Raw genomic sequence first — 19,737 nt, 5'->3', positions numbered from 1 at the left:
TAAACACATTTTTTATTTTCCTTCACATTTTCTTTCATTAACGTTTTCCCTCAAATTTTCCAATAACCAAAAAGTCTTATTGTTTGATTAAATACTCTTAGTTTTATAATTTTAAAAACAAAAATTAATAATAACTCTTACAAGAATTCTTGAATACTTATCTTCCAAAAGAAAAAAAAAAATTAAATATTGAAAAATGATTTTTAAGAACATAGAGTAAATTCACTTCTTCTTTTTTTGGTAAAAGAAATTCCCACATTTTTTATAAAATTTATTATTATTTTCAAAATAAAATAAAATAAAAGTGCAATCAAGCAAGATGCTAATTATTACAATTATTTTAACAATTCCAGTTCGGTTGTATCTTATTCCATTTTAAAGATCAGAAAATCGACTGCTTTTGAAGAGGATATAATCCCTTTTTGAGAAAGTTATAGAAGAAATACATTTAACTTCCATTACTGAAAACTTTCAACTCCACAATGCATCATAAAAGCAAGTCCTACGTAATATCAGGGACTAGACTGTAATGCTAGATTTCTTTGAACTGGTTACTAGTAAAGCTCAGATATATTTGACTAGTTGGCTAATTGACAAATGCATGCATTTCGATTAGGTCGTATTCTATGATTACGATTCTATCATATATGTCTTTTTCATTCATCGAAAATTGATTTTACGGTATAGTTTACCTGTTCAAGAGAGTACGGGTGAGTCTTGTAAAACCTTGAATATACCTACCAACAAAAGAAATAAGCAGATTAATTTTAGTGAAAATTCAAATAAGTTGTGATGATAAAGCCTAATAAATCTATTACTGCCCAAGTAAGCTTACCAACAAGACAGCAACAATCTCTTCAGTCCCGGTGACATCACATTCAATAGGAGGACCTGCCAACAACAAATGTCAGCAAACTGAATGGGAAGTCAACTAATTGCAGCGAAACAAGAGTCCCAAGTAGTAGAGACATGCTTCAAGCCCCCAATTGAATCTAGAATTTCAGTGATCAAATAGTAAGACAAGAAGCCTGCCCTGCAAACATTTAAGTGTCGTTTAATGGTAAAAGCCACAAATTTTGCTGCATCCACAAGGGTTTAGGGTCATGCATTATGATGATGATGCCACACGACTGGATTGTTGAAACAAAGACCTCAACAACAGGCTCCAAAAACATATCAATCCAAGTGTATGGTTTTTGCCTTGCTCTCGGTCATGCACTAATCCTTGTGACGTGTAATTCTTGAGAAATATCAAATAACATATAAAATATTCTGAATTTCACCAAACTAAGTTCAAAATCAACATCTAGAAAAGGGGGAGAGAATAGAGTTGCACGACAAGGTGCAAGCACCAAAATGCTTCTTTATTGAACAAAATTTAACCATGTGGGATGCATATACCATCTTTTCCCAGTCACATGTGTCCAGTGCAGGCTTCCTCCCACACCCTTTTTCTAACTCTATAAAATGGCTCAACATTGTTTATAATACAACTAATACATACAAATGAGCAGTGTACTTTTGCCTCTGGCCTTCCTCCATTATATATATGTAGGATTGAATCTGACTAAAAGCAGGTGGCAGCTTTAACAGCACCTAAGTGTGAATGAAATCTTTTCTTCTGGGGTCCAACAATGAGAACTAAATTCGCAGTGCAATTCCATAACCTTGAATCTGTGCTCAATTCCCAACTTAACCATTAAATACAAAATAATAATAATAATAATAATGATAATTAAGAAAGAAAATTAAAGAAATGAGAGGACAAGAAAAATGAATATAAACCACCTCAGCTGACTTTAAATTCTCAGCATTTATAAAAGAAAATGGTATTTTGGTCACACCTAAAAATTGTTCTTTTTTCCATTGCATCAAAAGGAAAGAAGGAAAAGAAATAGAAAGGGATTTTAGGGGCAGGGCATCTCTCACCAAGAAGCAAGGGCAGCCTTAACCCACGTGTCATAGATCCCATAATCTTTCACACTGTACAAATATAATGTTAATCATAATCACAATAATCACAAACAAAAAAAGAAAAGAATTCTTCAGGCAGTCTACATATCACTAATAAAAGGGACTAGAAGGTCGTTTTCAAATCAAGCTTTAACATTATCAAACACATAACAATTAAAATCATTATAAAACTCCATTTCCCTTTTCTCTAGCTATGTCAGGATGCAGTGAATGGTCCTCCTTTTAGTGACTGTATACTAGTGTATTAATATAAGGATGCCTTGAACTGAATCAGCTGATGAAACATACCATGCGTTGAGCCTATCAAAAATTAAAAAAGTAAAAGAGCATACAAAAGTTTACCACCCTAATAACCATCAAGAACATAATAGTGGAAGCAAAGTTTAATATGGTACCCTCTAATCTGATAAAAAATATATATACTCTCTAAGAAATGACAAAAAGAAACGAGAATATAGTGTAAGCTATAGGGAAGGGAATAAATACAACCATGTCTATGAAATTTATCAATTCCTAATTATTTTCCCTACAGGAAGTCTAATAAACTAGCGAATCTCACCCCAAGCATAAACGTTTCTAAACTTGAAATATTAGCATCAAGAGTCCAAGAAGGAGCAGGAAACAGATTAACATCACATCTCAATCATATTACACATGCTCCACAAGTCATTTTAACCCTACTGCTTAAAGAACTAGACGGTAAGGCCAGAGGTAAAATCACTATTTTTTTTCTTGTTTTTTATCAGAAACCAACTGTTCATTGATAACAATTTTAGATACAAGCAAAAGATGAGAAATTCTTCCAAAATACAAAGGATGATGAAAAGCAAAATCCTAATGGCAGCAGCAACATACATACAAAATATGCAACAATCAGCAATCTCATTAACTAAATGAGAGGGGACCAAGAGAAGGAACAAGGTGAGATCAATATTTGCATAAAAGTAATTAAGTAGGTGCACTTATGCATATAAATTTTCTTGGTGTTTAGCTATACATCCTCATACATCAAAGAAAGAGTTGAAGAGGCAAGTGGCATGAATTTATGTGAATGCACTAATCAAACAGCTTTCACGAATTATAGAGAAAAGAACTAATCGTGCCATGCTGAAATTCCAGATACAAATCAAAATAGCATGAATAAATTGTTTACCGTTTTTTAAAAACCCATGTGCAAGGCAGATTAAGAAATGAGATGGCATTCCAGGGGTAAAAATGGAGGCAGGCAATTCATTAGTTTTTTATCTTAGAAATTGTGTAAATAAAATCAGGAATATGCAGAAGTTATATTTTATAAATATACCAGAAGTTGTAGAATGGATGACATTTGAATTCAAAAGATATGGCTTAGCTACATTGAAAGAGCAACTTACAAGTATAAATCACTTGGATCAATTTCATGAAAGAAATTAATATAAAATTGAAATCCATCTGCGCTTACATCTCTGCATAGAAAACCTGCCAACAGTATCAAATAGTAAATTTAATTTCCATTATATCCATAATATTCTCAAAGAATTTTGTAGATAAGCATGCTGCATACCTTTACTCTCAGCAGTTAGAAGATGCTCCTTGGCCATAGCTGGAGCAATCCCTAATGTCATTGCAGCATCACTTGCACTCAACCCAGTTTTGAGAGCATCAGGCTTGAGGGCAAGGGACTTGATCCTAGCAAACACCTACACTTGGTAGCACAACTCAATTATGCAAAGCAATTTGCAACAGCCTCTTGAATAGAATGTTTAGCACAATTTATAAACTCAGGTGGGTTCAGAGACTCAAAATTCATACATTTAAGATGTTAAAGTTAGCCAAACTAGAGTTAATCTGCCTGTTTACCTACACCTGTACATTAAATACACTTTAGTGTGACAAACAATGTTCAAAAGAGATCATTGTTCTAGCATTATTTTTTCCTTTTTTAAGAATAATCACTTGAAAAAAACAGCATCTGTTTACTTTCAAGAATGCTCAATGCAACAATTATGACACAGACAAGGGTGTTTCCACTGTTGAGACACTCGAGAAAGTGAAGTCAGCCACACAAGTGTTTATCTGTCTATTTTCCTATCCTACTCTCTGCACATTAAATCCACAGTGACACATTCAAGAAAGTGAAGTCAGCCACACTAGTGTTTATCTGCCTATTTTCCTATGCTACTCTCTGTACATTAAATAATCTTTTGTGGGATGAACCATGGTCATGTTATAAAGAGACCCTTCTTGCGTTGTTTTTCTTCTTAGAATAATCACTTCAAATCTGATCCTTACTTCCAAGAAGGCTCAACACAAAAATGGTCAAAGTTTAGCCTATATCTTCATGGTACATACCACCTCTAAGAAATCACTAATAACAGAAGAATGAAAAGCAGAAAGTTGTTTCTAGATAGGTCTTATAACAGAATAAAGAGCTATGCCTTCCCTTGCATTTGAACAAATATGGTCAAAATCTTCTGTGGAGCACAGGTTTTTAAGTGGGCCGTTTGTGAGGACAGTTTGAAATATTCAGTCTGATAATATAGAATGTGAGCAATGCATTCTGTGGAAGAATATTACTCAATAATATGCAATAAGCTTCAGTAGCACATTCTATTTCTAACGGACTGTAACAATGCATATGGAGTCAATAATGAAAAACAGAGAGTTGTTGCTATGTATGGCCGCGTACAGAATAAAGGCCTATGGCTGCCCTCTGTTGTACTACTTGAGTGATAAGAAACAGATTCTGTACGAACTGAAAGACTCTTGTATGTATGGTAACCTTCTTTTCCACTAACGGTGGACTGTTGCACAGAAAGGCCAATAGAAGCAATCTTTCTTAGCAGCCTTTTCAAGCGCTTAGCTCCTGCTAGCAGTGGGTGGAAAGGCCATTAAGTCCAGTTGGAAACCTAAGCAAAGAAGGTACGAATGAAGTGACAGGCCCCTTTAGAGATAGGGTAGGAGTTCAGCTTTCTTGTGGTAGTAATTGTGAACATCTCTCTTCTTCTCTTGGCATGCAAAGTTGTTTCATACTGCCTTAGGCACATCTTTCTTGTTTCATGCTGGCCTAATGAATAGAAGTCAGTCTTTTAGTAAGTCTTATATTATATAAGGACCTGTTTATTGTATAAGCAATTCTTTTGTGGCTGCACTGAAAGGTGGTTGAAGATGATGTTACATGGTGTTCAAAACCAGCTGAGAAGAAAAGACGAGAAATGAGAGCTAAGTCAAAAGGTAGAGAAGATTTGTGGCTCTTCTAAGGGAAGAAAAATGTTGTTTTTAAAAAAGAATGGTTTGATGGATAAGATAATGAACATGTTGGATTGTCTTTGGGAACGAGGTCCACTTATAAGGAACTAATGCTGACAGGGAATTGCAAGACATGAAAAAGGATATCTTGAATTGAACTCTACTTCTCAGTTTTTCTCAATGTATCGCTCATGGATTCCTAAACCAAACAAACCTGGGCAAATATGAGCCATTACCCAGCCGAACAAGACCAATATCATCATTATGGATGTGCTTTCTCATTTATTAAATATTATCTTTGAAGATATTTTTTTAAGTCAATCTCACTAGTTTAGGAAAGGTAGAGCCCTTATTACCTTTACTAAAATCCAAAGCTGGAACTGAGTCAATAAACTAATGAAGTCAGATATTGGAAAGTCTTTTGACAACATAGATCAGGGGCTTTTAATGTTCATTTTGCAATCCCATTTAGGAGAAGAGAATGCATCCTTCTATGATCTAATATCCACCTTTCTAAAAACCCATATCTTAAACAACAAAGGTAATTGTTATTCCAATTATATGAAGGACATACCACATTGTGGTTCTCTCTCACCTGCCCTAATGAATACTTTTATGCATCAACTAGATATAAACCTCCATTATTTATGCAAACAGAGGAAAGCCTAAGTTATGCTCAATATTGGGAATCTCTGGTGATAATCATCCACGTCTAAAGCATATCTTAACTAGGGATGGGAATGGGGCAAGTGTTTCGGGCACCCACCTCATCCCACTCCTAATAGAATAGGTTTACGAAAAGCCTAAACAAATTAAAGGCAAGTTTGGGATTTATTTTTTATTTTTTATTTTTTAACTCATAGTGGGTTTGGGGCAAATTCAAGTATTACCACACACACACACACACACACACACACACACACACACATATATAATTAAGTAAACACACATATATATATGCATATATATAATTAAGTAAAAAATAATTTAATTTATTTCTTTATTTCTTTCTCTTTAAACACAAAATAAAAAAGGGGGAATCATGTAAAGATGTCCTATCCATAAAATACAAATAAATTCAGAACCCAAAGGAGTCATGATTACTACTCAAAACATGTTATTTTGTAGCTTGTAATTAACTCTTTTAAACACTCTTGAGTAGTAATTATTACCTTTTAACTCAATTGACATGTTAAGGACCCTTGCAATCGTTTCTAATCAAATTGTGTTAGTTTTGGTGCTTTTTGATAGCTTTATGCTCACCAAAGCAATTTAAGAATGAGGGAGAGCTATATATAGTCATGGCAAAGCTTTTGGAAGCTCAAATTCATGAAGAAACCAAGCTTTGGAGCCTCATAGTCCTTTGCCTTAGTCGTTCAAAGTATGCAAGGAGAAAGCAATGGAGAGAGGAAAACAGAGTAAGGAAAACAGAGGACGGCAGCTGCAGTCTTCCTTCGCACTTTTGGAGTACTTCCCGAAGTCCATTTTTTACATGCTATATACCATTTCAAAGCTCAGGAAGTCAAGAATCCAACGCTTCAAACCGTGTACGATTTGGAGCTGAAATGAGGAAGATATGGCCTTCGAAAGACAACTGCATCAAGCTGAGGGACAATTTCGCACCTTGCGAAATTGGAACTTCAACGTCCGAAATTGAAAGTGGATGGCAGCTGTGTAGTCGCAGTGAAGCCTAGCATTCGAAGTTGATTTTGCAACTTGCGAAAGTGGATCTCAACGTGCGAAAGTGGATTTCAACGTGCGAAAGTGGATCTCAACGTGCGAAAATGGATGCTAAGTTGCGAAATCAACTTGCGAAATTTTCGCAAGTTACCATGCAACGTGCGAAACTGGGATATTTTTGCCGACTCTTTTTCTTCTGATATTTTTGTGTCTAAATTTCCATTTTCTCCTTGTATTCAGCCACTCATGTAATTCCTTAGCTAGGAAGTATCCAAGGAAGGGTAAATTACCTTCCTATATAAACTCTCTTGTAATCACTGAAAACTCACTCTCGGGGAGCTTTCTCCAGGAGACCAACTTATGTAAATTTTACACTTAGTGAAATACAGAGATCTCTATTGCTTGCACTTTCTCTCTACTATTTTCTTGGAAGCCAAACAACCTCTGAGGATGTTTTCCCAGAGGATGAGAGGCTAACTTTTTGGTTTCTTGGAGTGAAGGAAGCTAAGTGAAAAGTCCAGATGCTAAAGTGGAAAACTCTCGTGCATTAAATACAGGTAGTTGGAATTCATAAATGGCTTCTAAATCTAAAGTTTTGCTTTAAATCCCTTAGAATCACTTTGAATGGCCAATACATGGTAAGCTTCAGGTCTCTGTGGATGCTTATTGCTAGATCCATATCAGTCCATTAGTTATCATGTACGAGCCATTGGAAAGTGATTCAAGGTGAAGACCCATAGTGTCTAAAGCCATTAATGGAACTTGACTACCATTTCTATTGACTTTTTATGGATTAAATCTTCATTGTTAAACCTATTCTGGTTCGGGAAATAACTATAGGTTAAATCCCCAATGCGAGGTGAAGAATCCGGAATTTCCACTTTGCATTCTGAACTTGATCCTAGCAACCCTTAGCTCCGGGAGACTTTCTTTCTTCCATTTTTACTTAGTTCTATGTTAGTTTAATTTCAGTCACCATTTTCAAAACAAATTTTATTCTCTTTTAAACTTTAAGTTTATGATAAAGGAAATCATCAGACTCAATTTCTAATCTAGAGTTTATCACTAGTAGAGTGAAAACCCATCCCTGAGTTCGATCCTAGAGTTGCTATACTATAGTAGCTTTGCTACGCTAGTATAAGGTCATAGGATTTATAAATATTTTTGGTTAAAATACTCAACTGGGCATGAATCAAGTCACTTTCATGGGAAGTACATTTTAGGGAAATTAATCCTCATTTTATGTATTAGAATAGTAACTTTATGTATATTTGCAAAATTGCCCTCCAATCAATTGAAAGTGGGCTCCCTCACTTTTTTTCTTTTTTCTTTTTTTTCTTTCTGTTTGACTTTTTTTTTCCTCACTTGAACGGGCCAATTTTTTAGCCTCCCCCACCTTTTTTTTTTCTTTGTTTTCTTTTTTCCCTTCTCCGCCATTCTCACCTTCTCACCAAATTAAATTAAGTTTTATATTACAATTAAATAAATTAAATTTTGTTCTTTTTTAATACTTTGATTTTAATTAATTTTGTAATAATTCTCATCTTTTTTCCCTATTTTTTTAAATCTACTTAATTAAAAGAGCAAACTTTATTTTTTAAAAGTAAAATTCATTTATTCATTTATTCATTATTTTTTTCCTTTTCTTTATTAAATTTTTATTTTAACATCATGTGTAATTAATGAATTAAAATAAATTAGTTTTTAATATAAAAATATACTCACCTATAATAATTAACAATCTAATAAACAAATAAATGAATACTAATATTTTAAATAATATTGATTTCAAATATATATATATATAATATTTTATTTTGTTTCGCATTCATAATATTTTTATATTTATAATATTTATAATTTTTATATTATGGGTCTCATTTTTTTTTTCTAAATTTTTTATAGAACATTAAACCTAAATTTAAAAAAACTAAAAGTAAAAAAACACCATCCACATGTGTAGAAACTACATTTTTTGTTTTCTTCAAAATAAAAACAGAAAAATAATATTAAAAAATATTAACTTACGTTTAATTTCATCCAACAAAAAATTAGTAATGATCATTCTTTAAGAGTATTTAATTTTAAACGCAATATTTGAAGGTATGTAAAATTAAAATTTTTAAAGTGTTTGCATTAAAATTTTAAACATAAATTCACAATTCCCATCATAATACAATGATATTTAAAAAAAAAAAAAAGACTAATGTTTTTTATTAAATATGTAAAAAAAAGTACATTTTTGTTTAATTAAAAATTTAAACCATAAAATTGTTTTTATTTTAATAACTAATGTTTTTAAAAGGTACATTATGTGTATTTTTCTAGCATATTATTTAATAATCACTGTCAAACTCATAGCAATGACAATAAAAAAATTTAATAAGCTAGTACATCCTGCTATCTATAGTGATACTTTTAGTTATTAACGTTGTTACTTTTAAGTAAAAACAATGTCGCTATCTTTAGTGGCATATTTGATATACAAGCGAAAGTGGTGATGAATTATAAATAGGCTAGTACATCCTTCTATCTGTAGTGGTACTTTTAGTTACTAGCATTGTTGCTTTTTGGTAAAAATTTTGTTACTATCTCGAATGACATATTTGATGTAAAGGCTGAAGTGGTGATGTGTGATGTGATAGCTACGTACGTGGGTCCAATCAAGTGTACTTGTCAGCTAGTTTTATATAAGTGGTAGCCCACCTTCAATTGGTTGGAGGGCACTCTTGGAAACTTGCAAAAAGTTACTATTCTAGTACATGGAATGAGAATTATTTTCCCCAAAATGTACTCCCCATAAAAGTGACTTTTTTGGATTCTGAATTTATCCATATTTTATGGACAATTCATGGTTACATAATTCCCCCAATAAAAAAATGTATCATTTATTTTTAATATAAGAACAATTTTTAACATATATATATTAAAAAAAAGAAAGTAAATGAGCGTGGTGAGTATGGAAAATTGCCCACTAGTAAATGGGAGTGATGAGTATGGAAAATTACCCACAAGTAAATGGGTGCGGTGAGTATGGAAAATTACCCACCATACCTCACCCCATTTAATTTTTTTTATTGGGATGGGGATGGAAATTGATTTAATTAATAGGGAAAGGATTGGGATAGGGGTGACCTACCCTAAATTCACCTTGTTGCCATCCCTAATCTTAATGCCTAAAAGTTAGATAGGATGACCCCTACATAAGGATTATATTGCACCTAATTTTATGAAACACAAGATGCTTATTGAATGATAAGAAACTAAGAACTAATATGGCCATAATCTTCCACAAAGGGTTTTCAAATTAACAAGTTAGCACAACAATGTCAAATATTCAAAATGGTCATTCAATGTGAGTGCTTATGACTTGTATGAAAGAATATAACTCAATAACATGTATTAAGTTTTGTAATTTGCATTGTCCTAGAAAGGGTTGTATGCTTTCCTCATCATTTTTTGAAAGTAACAAATTTGTTACTTCTCTTCTCTCATTTCCTTTCTCATTGTAAATAACCTAGCAACAAATTCAAGATTCCGGAATTATTTGGCATAAGAATAATCTAGAGTTAGGGAGTTATTCAGAAAAGCTGCATTTTGATTCCATTTAAACCCAAAAAAAAGCCCTAATCAGCCGCCTTTGCCTTTGCTCATGTCGTGTGTGTTGCAACCTAATGTGAGAATTGAGAGCAGAAGAGAAGAAGAAGAGGAAGAAGAAGAAAGGAAAAATCAAGGAAAAATAGACATACCTTTTCGAGCCTCTTTAAATTTAATTATATATGTAAAATAGGTGCGCCTCACTTCACTAAAGCCCACACCTTAGGTACGCCTTACACCTTAGGATTCAAGAGGACTTTGTGCCTTTGTACGCCTTAAGCTTTTTAAAACTATAGAATAACTTGATGCCACGGAGCAGAACTCTCCCTAGGAAACCTCTACAAGCATTTCCCTAATAGAGCACGATTCCTTAGAGAAATCTTCCCAAACCCCAATCCCCCTTCCACCTTAGGCTTACATACTAAATCTCAGCTTATAAGATAGTCTCTCTTAATCTCCCACCCCCTAACCAAAGAAGATCCCTTTGCAATTTCTCAATTTTTCCAACCACTACAGCGGGAATCTTGAACAATGATAAAAAAAATAGCTAGGAATATGGGAGAGACATGAATGGATAAGAATTATCCTTCCACCTAAAGATAAATAGGCCTTTTTTCACCCATTTAATATTCGCAAGATTCTCTCAATCATTGGATCCCAAAAAACACGTCTTTGGGTTCCTCTCCCCCCCTCCCCCAAGGGGAAGACCCTCTCATCATCATCCTACTTAACACATTAGCTACAAAGGCAAAGAGAAAAAGTGGATAGAGGATCCCATTGTCTTTGTCCTCTAGTTGCTTTGACCTATCCTTTGGCATTTCCATTCACCACAATTGCAAAAGTTACCAAGGACAAACAACCTCTCATCCAAGTCCTCCATCTAGGACTAAACCCCTTCATTTCTAGTACATGGTCCAGAAAACCCCAATCTACATGATCATAAGCATTTTCAAAATCAATTATGAAAACTACACCCTTCTTTTTTATATTTAAAGGACTTAACAGCGTGTTTGGTTAACATAGAGTACTTTAGATGAAAAAGCTTTTCCAAATAAAACCATGGACTGGATGCTTTTGCAGAAAAGCTTTGAAGAAGAAAAAAGAAACTCTTCAACAGGAATCTATGGTGCTAAAAGCTTCCAGAGGGATTTCAACTTAAGAAAATACCCTAACAAGATATAAGAGAAACTAAAAATAAAACTCTAGTAACTTCAGTCAAAACTACAATAAGCTTAAGTTGTCCCATGATACAAAAATGCAAACTGTAACTACCAGAAGTAGCTGGAATAGTCCCACAACAATAGCTTGCTGTGGTACCACTACTGTAACTACACACTAAGATTAACTTTCTCATGAGTTAACCACTAATATTAAGTACAGAACTAAGGAATGCTAATAAGATTAGCTAAATACACCACCCACCTGATTTATAATAATTGCAGTTTTTTCTTCTTCTTTTTTTTATTGTTTCTTTTTAACATGTTAGCATAAGGGAGATTGATTTTCGAAAGTCAAAGGAACTTCTTGGTTATTAATAGTCTAAGCCTTCAAACATTGTTCAACTGATGACACAAGATCCTTGTTTTGGACCAAGTTTCCACTGCTTTTGGTGAATTTGCATTACATACATGTAGTGACAGGCCTTTCCCATCCATATTTATATGTAAGGCCCCAATTCCATTAATGTTGCATGGTTTGCTTGGATGCAAATTTTGGATGAACTCAGTGATTTGCAGATGCAGAAGAGAACAGATCAAGTAGCACCGTTCCAGAAAAATCAGCAACTAAGAAATAAGCTCCTTAATTAGCAACCTTTACATATTCACTATTTGCATTTAAATATTATCTACGGATGATCTTGTAATCAAGTTGGCAAGCATTTTAAGATGCAATAGCTATTTGTTCAAATGGCATCTCCAATCTTCATTAGTTTTCTTTCATTGTAAGTATTTTTCATCCTCCTATATCAAATTTATATCTCTAAAGATAACAATATCAAGAATTAATAGTACCCATAATCATTGACTTCTTTTATTCACTAAAGAGCATCTCTGGTAGAATGATTCATTGTGAATCATTCTAATCTCCACCTCTGCAAATATTTTTTTTAATAACTTTAGGACCATATCCATTGCTCTTGTTATTAGTATAATATTTATTTTTTTAAATTTATATGGATTACATGGGACAGCAACCAGTTAACTTAAAAAGCCTAACTTGCTCATTTGACTCCTTTAGTTCCAAATGCGAAAGCTTGGATTCCGTCCTCTCCCGGATTTTTCTCAATTAAATCTTTTTTTTCAGCCTTAGCCAGTGTCTCAAATTCTTTTCCTTTCTACCTAGCTAATTTTTGTGGAACTCAAAAGTCCCCTCTAAGGCCAGGGCCTTTGCTTGGTTAATGGCTCATAAGAAGGTAACTACCAATAACATGTTGCAAGTGAGAAGACTTTTCAAAACCCTTAGCCCAGATTGGTGCATCCTTTGTAGGAGCAGAGAAACGATTGATCATCTCTTTTTGCATTGTCTGATTACTTTGGGACTGTGGCATAGAATCTTTTCATAGGATGGGATGGAGTGAGTTCAGCCTAACAGTATTTGCAATATGTTGGTGATCTCCTTCAAGTGTTTTGGGAATTCTATAAGAGGCAAGACTCTTTGGAGGATCACATCTCTTTCTCTCCTATGGATTGTGTGGAGAGGAGAAGTGTTAGGATTTTCGAGGACATTTCGAAAATGGCAGAGATGATGTGGGATCAAATTCATTTTCATGTTTCTTTTTGGGCTTACTGTACAGACATTTTAAACCTTATCCTTTGAATGTAATCCAGCTTAGTTGGCTTCAGTTATGTACACCCCAGGGTTGGGTTATAGGGTCAGGATTCTTTTACTTGTATAGGCCTTTCGTTCCTTTTGTATAGCCCTCATTGGGTTAGTGGAGGTTTACTTAGTTAAGTTAGTTCTTTCAATCATGCGGCCTTTTGTATCTCTTGTATAGCCTTCCTTGGTTAGTGAAGGTTTACTTAGTTCTTTTGATCAGGTTTGTACTTATTGGGGAGGATTTCTCATCCTTCTCATGTCTCTTTTCTCTATTAATACATATATTTTGTTTCTGATCAAAAAAAAAAAAATTGTGTAGCGAACTTATGCCAACTAAAAGACAGAGATGATAAATGGCGACCAGACCATGATTTGATCAGCATGAAAGAGGATAGAGATAAAAGAAATTACCTCTTCATCCGTGTGAGACTTGTTTTGGATGACCATGACTCCACTATTAAACTTCCGAAGCATCACTGGACTGTCAAACAAAAAACAATAAGAAAAATTTCTAGAAACATCTAAACATGAGCCCATAACTCTGACAATTAAATTTCTCTGGACATGAGTAACGACAACCATTAGTTTCCACATTTGCATCATAATCTCAAATTCAATATATGACCCTAGTGCAACATGAATAAGCTCAAAATAAAGTCATGCATACACATCAAACTTCTCCCAAATAGAGCACGCTTGTAATAAATCCTCTGGCGATATTAATTCTGTGTAAGAGAGAGGTAAAGATCAGTTTGTTGTCATGTTTCACAGCTAACAAGAAATGAAAGAAGTTATAAACAAGCACTCATAAACTAAAAAATATAACAAAACCTGTGCCACGGGCGCGATTGAAAAGACAATAGATGTCTATAAGATTAATCATTCCTCCAGCTTTCTCAAGTGGAATTTTGACAAAATCTGCCAACTAGCAGTGAAAAAAAAAAGACAATTTGTCATTCAACCATTGAAAAATATCCATGAAAAATCATAACAAGAAAAATGGAATTAAGTAAAATATGAGGAAAAATGAGATTGGTGCTGTGAAACCTATATTACATAGATACTCCATAAAGTATAACATACCCACACTGGACATGACATGACAAGGGCTGATTATGGGATAGTGTGTTCAAGCCTATTGATTGTATGTAAGCCCTTGAATCTTGGATCAAGTGGTAAAGGATAGGGGAGGGTTTGTGGGGGGCTCCAGATTCAAGTCCCAATGGAGACAAAAATTTACCTATTAAAAAAAAAAACTGTTGATTGTATGTGTACTGAATGAGCATGTCCAATAAAGAAAAAAGGAGAACAAAGTCCCAAGTTCATTCTAAGCAATCTTAGATTCTTGTGATTTTTGCCTCTATTGCATGGTATGATACAACAGCCATAGTAGATATTATACACATGCACTACTTTAAGATGGCTCGCTCCATCCAACTCTAGATATTGCTTGCACCTTGGATTGTTCTTCCTCTTGGTCTCCTTGTTCAGCTATTAATGTCACCAATCTTTTAGCAAAAGGAGGAGAAATGTATTAGGGTCCTTTTTTGGGGATTTTTTACGCCTTTGAGTGTCGAGCAGCTTTTTCTTATACATGTTCATGTAGTGCTTCAGTGATGTATGGTTATACTCTTAATTCCATTGGAGTAGTTTTCTCCATCTCTTCTTTTGATAAGATTTGAAAATGCAGCTACTTAAGCAGTGCCAGGTGAAGTGGTGGGGAGACTTCTTGGATGAGGCTCCACTGTTACCTCCTTTAAAGGAGTGGGCTAGATATCATTGGAAACTAAAAGGGAACCTTAAAGCTATCCTTGTTGGGAGGCTCCATTATCTTTTTTTAATTTGAGCTTGGAAGGGAGGCAAAAAGGGTGTTGCAAGAACGGGTGCATGTTTTTAAGCAAAAGACCTAATGCTAGAAAGATGATGCCCAGAAACTAGCTGTTTCAGAGGATTGTGGGCCTTCTGCTTTTCCTTTGGCAAAGAGATTTCTTCAAACAAGTGGGTGATGCTCATGGGGGCTATCTGGGGGTGGATCAGGAGACTACAGGGGGAAAGAACCTTCAGTGGGCAAGGATTTTGATCAAGATAAATGGGAGAAAGGTGTCAGGGAGGTTGCAGGTGGTTGTAAGGCAGCTCTGTTTCACTGTTCAATAGCTCCCACCTGGGGTCGCTCAGGTGACTCCTTACAAGGAAAGGCTGGAAGCAAGGGAGAAAACATTGGGGGCTTCACACATGCCTGGATGCATGGGGTCTGCAGGTTTTCAACAAGCAGGTGAGGTGTCGAATTTTGGAGGGTTGAGAGTTGTAGGAAGTGAGGGTTCTTCAGGCTTTTCAGTAGGCTGCAGACGGAGATACAGGAGACTGAGGGAGTTGCTTTGGAATGGGACAACTAGTCTTCTGCTGTAGGGGCAATGGTATCCAGGAGTTGGATCTTAAAGATCTCCCACTATCTAGTAGATTCGTTTACTTGGTGTGGCAGATTAAATAACAGGTTAGCTTCTAGGCTGGACCATTTTCTTCTTTCTAATGATTGGGAGAATCAGTTCAGTGGCTTGTTCCAAAGCACCCTTCCAAATCCAGCCTTACACCATGCAACAATCCTACTAGATGGTAGAGAGATAAGGAAAGGATAAACTCCTTTCAGATTTGAAAATATGTGGTTGAAGGTGGAAGGTTTTAAAGATCTTATCAAGAACTGGTGGGACGGGTACAGTGTAAGAACTGGTGGGATGGGTACAGTGTACAGTGCTCGTACAGTCATATTCTGGCGGTTAAGCTAAAAGCCTTAAAGATAATATGACAATATACCTGCTGAACTTGCTTCCATTAAATCATTCCAAGATCATCTAGAGAATTGTGGATCAAGAAAGGGGCTAGTTTACAACCTATCAACATTTGGGCTCTCATGCATATTCGCACAAATGGAAGCTTGATAAGTTAGACCAGGTCAGTGGTGTGTCTGTTTGTGCAGTTTATTCAATACTTCCAGAGAGCAGAAAATATTTCTCATTAAAATTTTTATTTTAAATTTAGTTAGCTTCTTTAACCAACCCACATCTTTGGATTTAAAATTAGTTTGCAACTACTAGCTCCAAGAAAGCTCCCCACCACTTCAGATGTCCCTGGCCCCACTCTCTACTAATTCTATGCTTTGAGGCTCCTGCTTTTTCATCTTTATAATTTTCAACTTATTGTCAGAACCATTAACATGACACTAGTAGGGATATTCTATCTTTTATATCCAAATTGTCCACAAGGAAAATTATAGAAAAATTAAGGAATATTCATGTTTTTGTTTACTTATATTTTTCTTAACCCTAAAACCATATGAAATCTCCCTACCCAACATAGTAACACACTAGGACTCAAATTCCATTCTTAAAGCCACTGAAAATTCTTTAAGGAAAATAGAGGAAATATAAAAATGTCCTTATAAATAGACTTCCAACGGCTTCTGTTTCCCATATCAATCATATCTCCCAAAACTGAGCCTTGTGCTACTCATGAGGACCACCTGATGTGTTGCATTACCTTAGGGTTATGATAGGGTGCATTAAATTTGAAGTGTATGTATATTCAAATACTTCAGACATAGGTTTGACAGATATAACTTATAAAACTACCAAGTCCCATTAATGATCAAAAAGTTTTTGCATCAGTAATAATTTTATATTCCATCACATGTTTTAACAGGAAAATGCTGAAGTTGACTGTAAAAAAACAATGATAATAAGTTAAGTTCAATAACCCTATCTTGACATCTTCATCTCTCTTTGCATGCTTTTCTAATAAAGGTTATATTTAAAACCTCAGTTCTGTTACAAAACAGAAAAAAGAGAGAGAGAAGAACCAGGCGGGAAAGTTGTTGGTGATAAAGAGCACCAGCAGACTCTTTTGTCACTGGGGATGCAATACCAACACTCAACATCCAATCTTGCATCTCTTGTTTGGAACCCATTTCCTCATCATTTGCCCCAGGTTGAGTTGTTGGACCAGATAAAAGTTTCTGCCTCATTTTCTCAGCTAGCATCACCATCTCTTTAGCCTTACTCTGTAAAACCACTGCGCTTTTTAAAACGTAAAACTAGCTAAACCAAAGAAATTTAGTAAAGAACACAATAAAAACTATTACAAGCTCAATTGATAGATTTAGTACTGGCCAGAATTCTGTCTTGGCAATTTCACTCATGACCGATAGGAGAAAAAGAAAACTTCAGATTCTGAAAAAATAAGCCTCACATGCATCTATAATGTGGGCCAGAAGGTTGCTCATGCTACACACAAGTGTTGCAACCATTATCCAAATTCTGGAATTGCTTTCACATAATTCAAACTTTTTGTCTAACAACTAAAAGTTAATATACAGGAAGTTAATATACAGCTTTTTTTGGAATATTATGGTGAAACTGGTGTGCCCATTTTCACAGGTGTAGCAGCACCTTTGTAAAAACAGAAGCTTGGCAGTGTTTTATATATTAGCATGGATAACTGCAAACAAAATTGCATTTGCCATGACAGTGAAAGTGTGCACATAATTTAGAATGAAAAATAAGGTTTCACCATTTTCTTCAATTTAAGCAAACACACGAAAATAGCCCTCCTAGCACTTCCATAAAGGGCTTGTACCTTCTAAGCATAATGGTAGTTCTCAACTGCTATATCAAGTCTCTCTCCAAACCACCTCATTTTTAAGACGTATTTTGGTGCATAGAGAGCAATTTACTTTCCTTTCTACTAACCCGAGTTCTCTACCTTTCTATCCAGTATGGATGAATCAACAATTGGAAATGAGAAGATTTTATGAAGCATGATATTATCTACTCTTTTATTCTCTTCTTCCCTAACAAATGGAGTGATAATTCCAAATCAATGAAGTGCAAGCAAACTGAGAATATTAATAAAAAGAAACCAAGACCTTGAATTTTAACATTCATCCTGTCTTGCTTACCACAAGGTGGAAACATCATCCGTCAAGCCAAAATTCTAGGCCCTAAACACAAACAAATTATCTTTTTGAAAATAGTTGTAGTTTTTCAGGAAAAAGAATAAGGGCAAAGGTAAGAAAGAAAAAACCTTTTGCTTTGGGTGTCATTTTTGAAAGCAGAAAGAATTGAGTATGTGCTCCATCTGATTGTTCACTCCATAGCTTCTACTTTTTGAAAAATGCAAAAAATGGTTTTCAACAAATATTTTCAAAAGATAATGAAAACTTATTCAGTACGAACCATATTTTCTTAAAATTATACATTCAGAAAATCTTTTCCAAGTTAACAAACATGTTTTCCATTCCATGTTTAATTTTTTACATTTCCAGCAACACAAAATAATTCTCATTTCCACCCCTCTATTCATTTCCAACACTTTCTCAGCAACCAAACAGAAAATTCCACAAAACACACATACCATGAGAGCATTCAAATCTTGAAAAGCCTCCTGCAAGCTCTTATCTGTGCTCTCCCACATCTCCTGCTCCTTCCTCAGAATCCCCGAATCCCCCGCCAACCGCATTCCATTACTAGACCACCCAGACTCCCCCTCCCTCGAACCAGACCCTCCGGTGCCCGAACTCTAACCCGATTTCGGAGTCTCGCTTTCCCAAGCCCGAGCCCTCCACGCCTCCCAAAACTTGCTCACGAAAGCTTCGTGATCGCCCTTCCCTCTCAGCACCAGCGTGATCACGGCCAGATTTGATCCACCGGCATCCACTTTGCCGTCCGGGGCCGCGGAGACCTGGAAGCGAATCCTTGGGGAGGCGAACATAGACTTGATGGACTTCTTGAGGGGGAAGATGTGGTTAATGGCAGCAAGAGGAACGGCCACCGCGGTCGCAGTGCCAGGGGCGGAGTCAGAGATCCAAAGGAGGCGGTGAGTGGTGAGGATGAGAATGCCGGACTTGAAGTTGGGGAAATTGGGGTTTTCTTCAGAATGAAGGTCGACGGAGGAGAGGAGGGAGCTCTCGATTTCTCCGGGGGAGAGAACTGGGCGTCCGCTTGCGGTGAGCTCGGCCGCCGGGAGCCATTTTCCGGCCATGGATCGCCGGTGTGAAAATACAGAGAAGAGTGGCGGCAATCGAAATCTCACTCCAACCCGCTCACTGGGTTTGGAAAGAGCGGAACGCCTGTTCGGACCGGCTTGAGCCTTGAAGTCAAAGAGCTCCTCTGAAAAGGTTTGTTTTGATTCGCTGATTTGAAAATGTGTGAAAAATGTGAACATCTTTCCATGTTTATTCCAATCATGCCCTTCTGAAAATATTTATTATTTTACATATTTCCATGTGGTATTAGCTTTTAATCATATAGGTTTTATCTTGAACTCGATTAGATAATATTTTTGACGAGTGCATAAACTTTTCTTCTTTATTTTTTTTATAGACAATTCATATGACCAACGCACTTGATTAAGCCAATCTCACAATTCTTGTAGTCATTCTATTAACATTTT

General features: G+C 35.4%; 1 pseudogene; it reads right to left on the bottom strand.

Moving 5' to 3' along the window:
* Positions 1-1,330: 1,330 nt before the first annotated feature.
* Positions 1,331-19,521, bottom strand: LOC100253384 (vacuolar protein sorting-associated protein 36-like; annotated as a pseudogene).
* Positions 19,522-19,737: the final 216 nt, after the last annotated feature.

The sequence above is a fragment of the Vitis vinifera genome, chromosome 13 (genome assembly GCF_030704535.1).
Source record: "Vitis vinifera cultivar Pinot Noir 40024 chromosome 13, ASM3070453v1".
Classification (NCBI taxonomy): domain Eukaryota; kingdom Viridiplantae; phylum Streptophyta; class Magnoliopsida; order Vitales; family Vitaceae; genus Vitis; species Vitis vinifera.
Note: the sequence above shows the minus strand (reverse complement) of the source record. Positions and strands in the feature narration are given on the sequence as shown.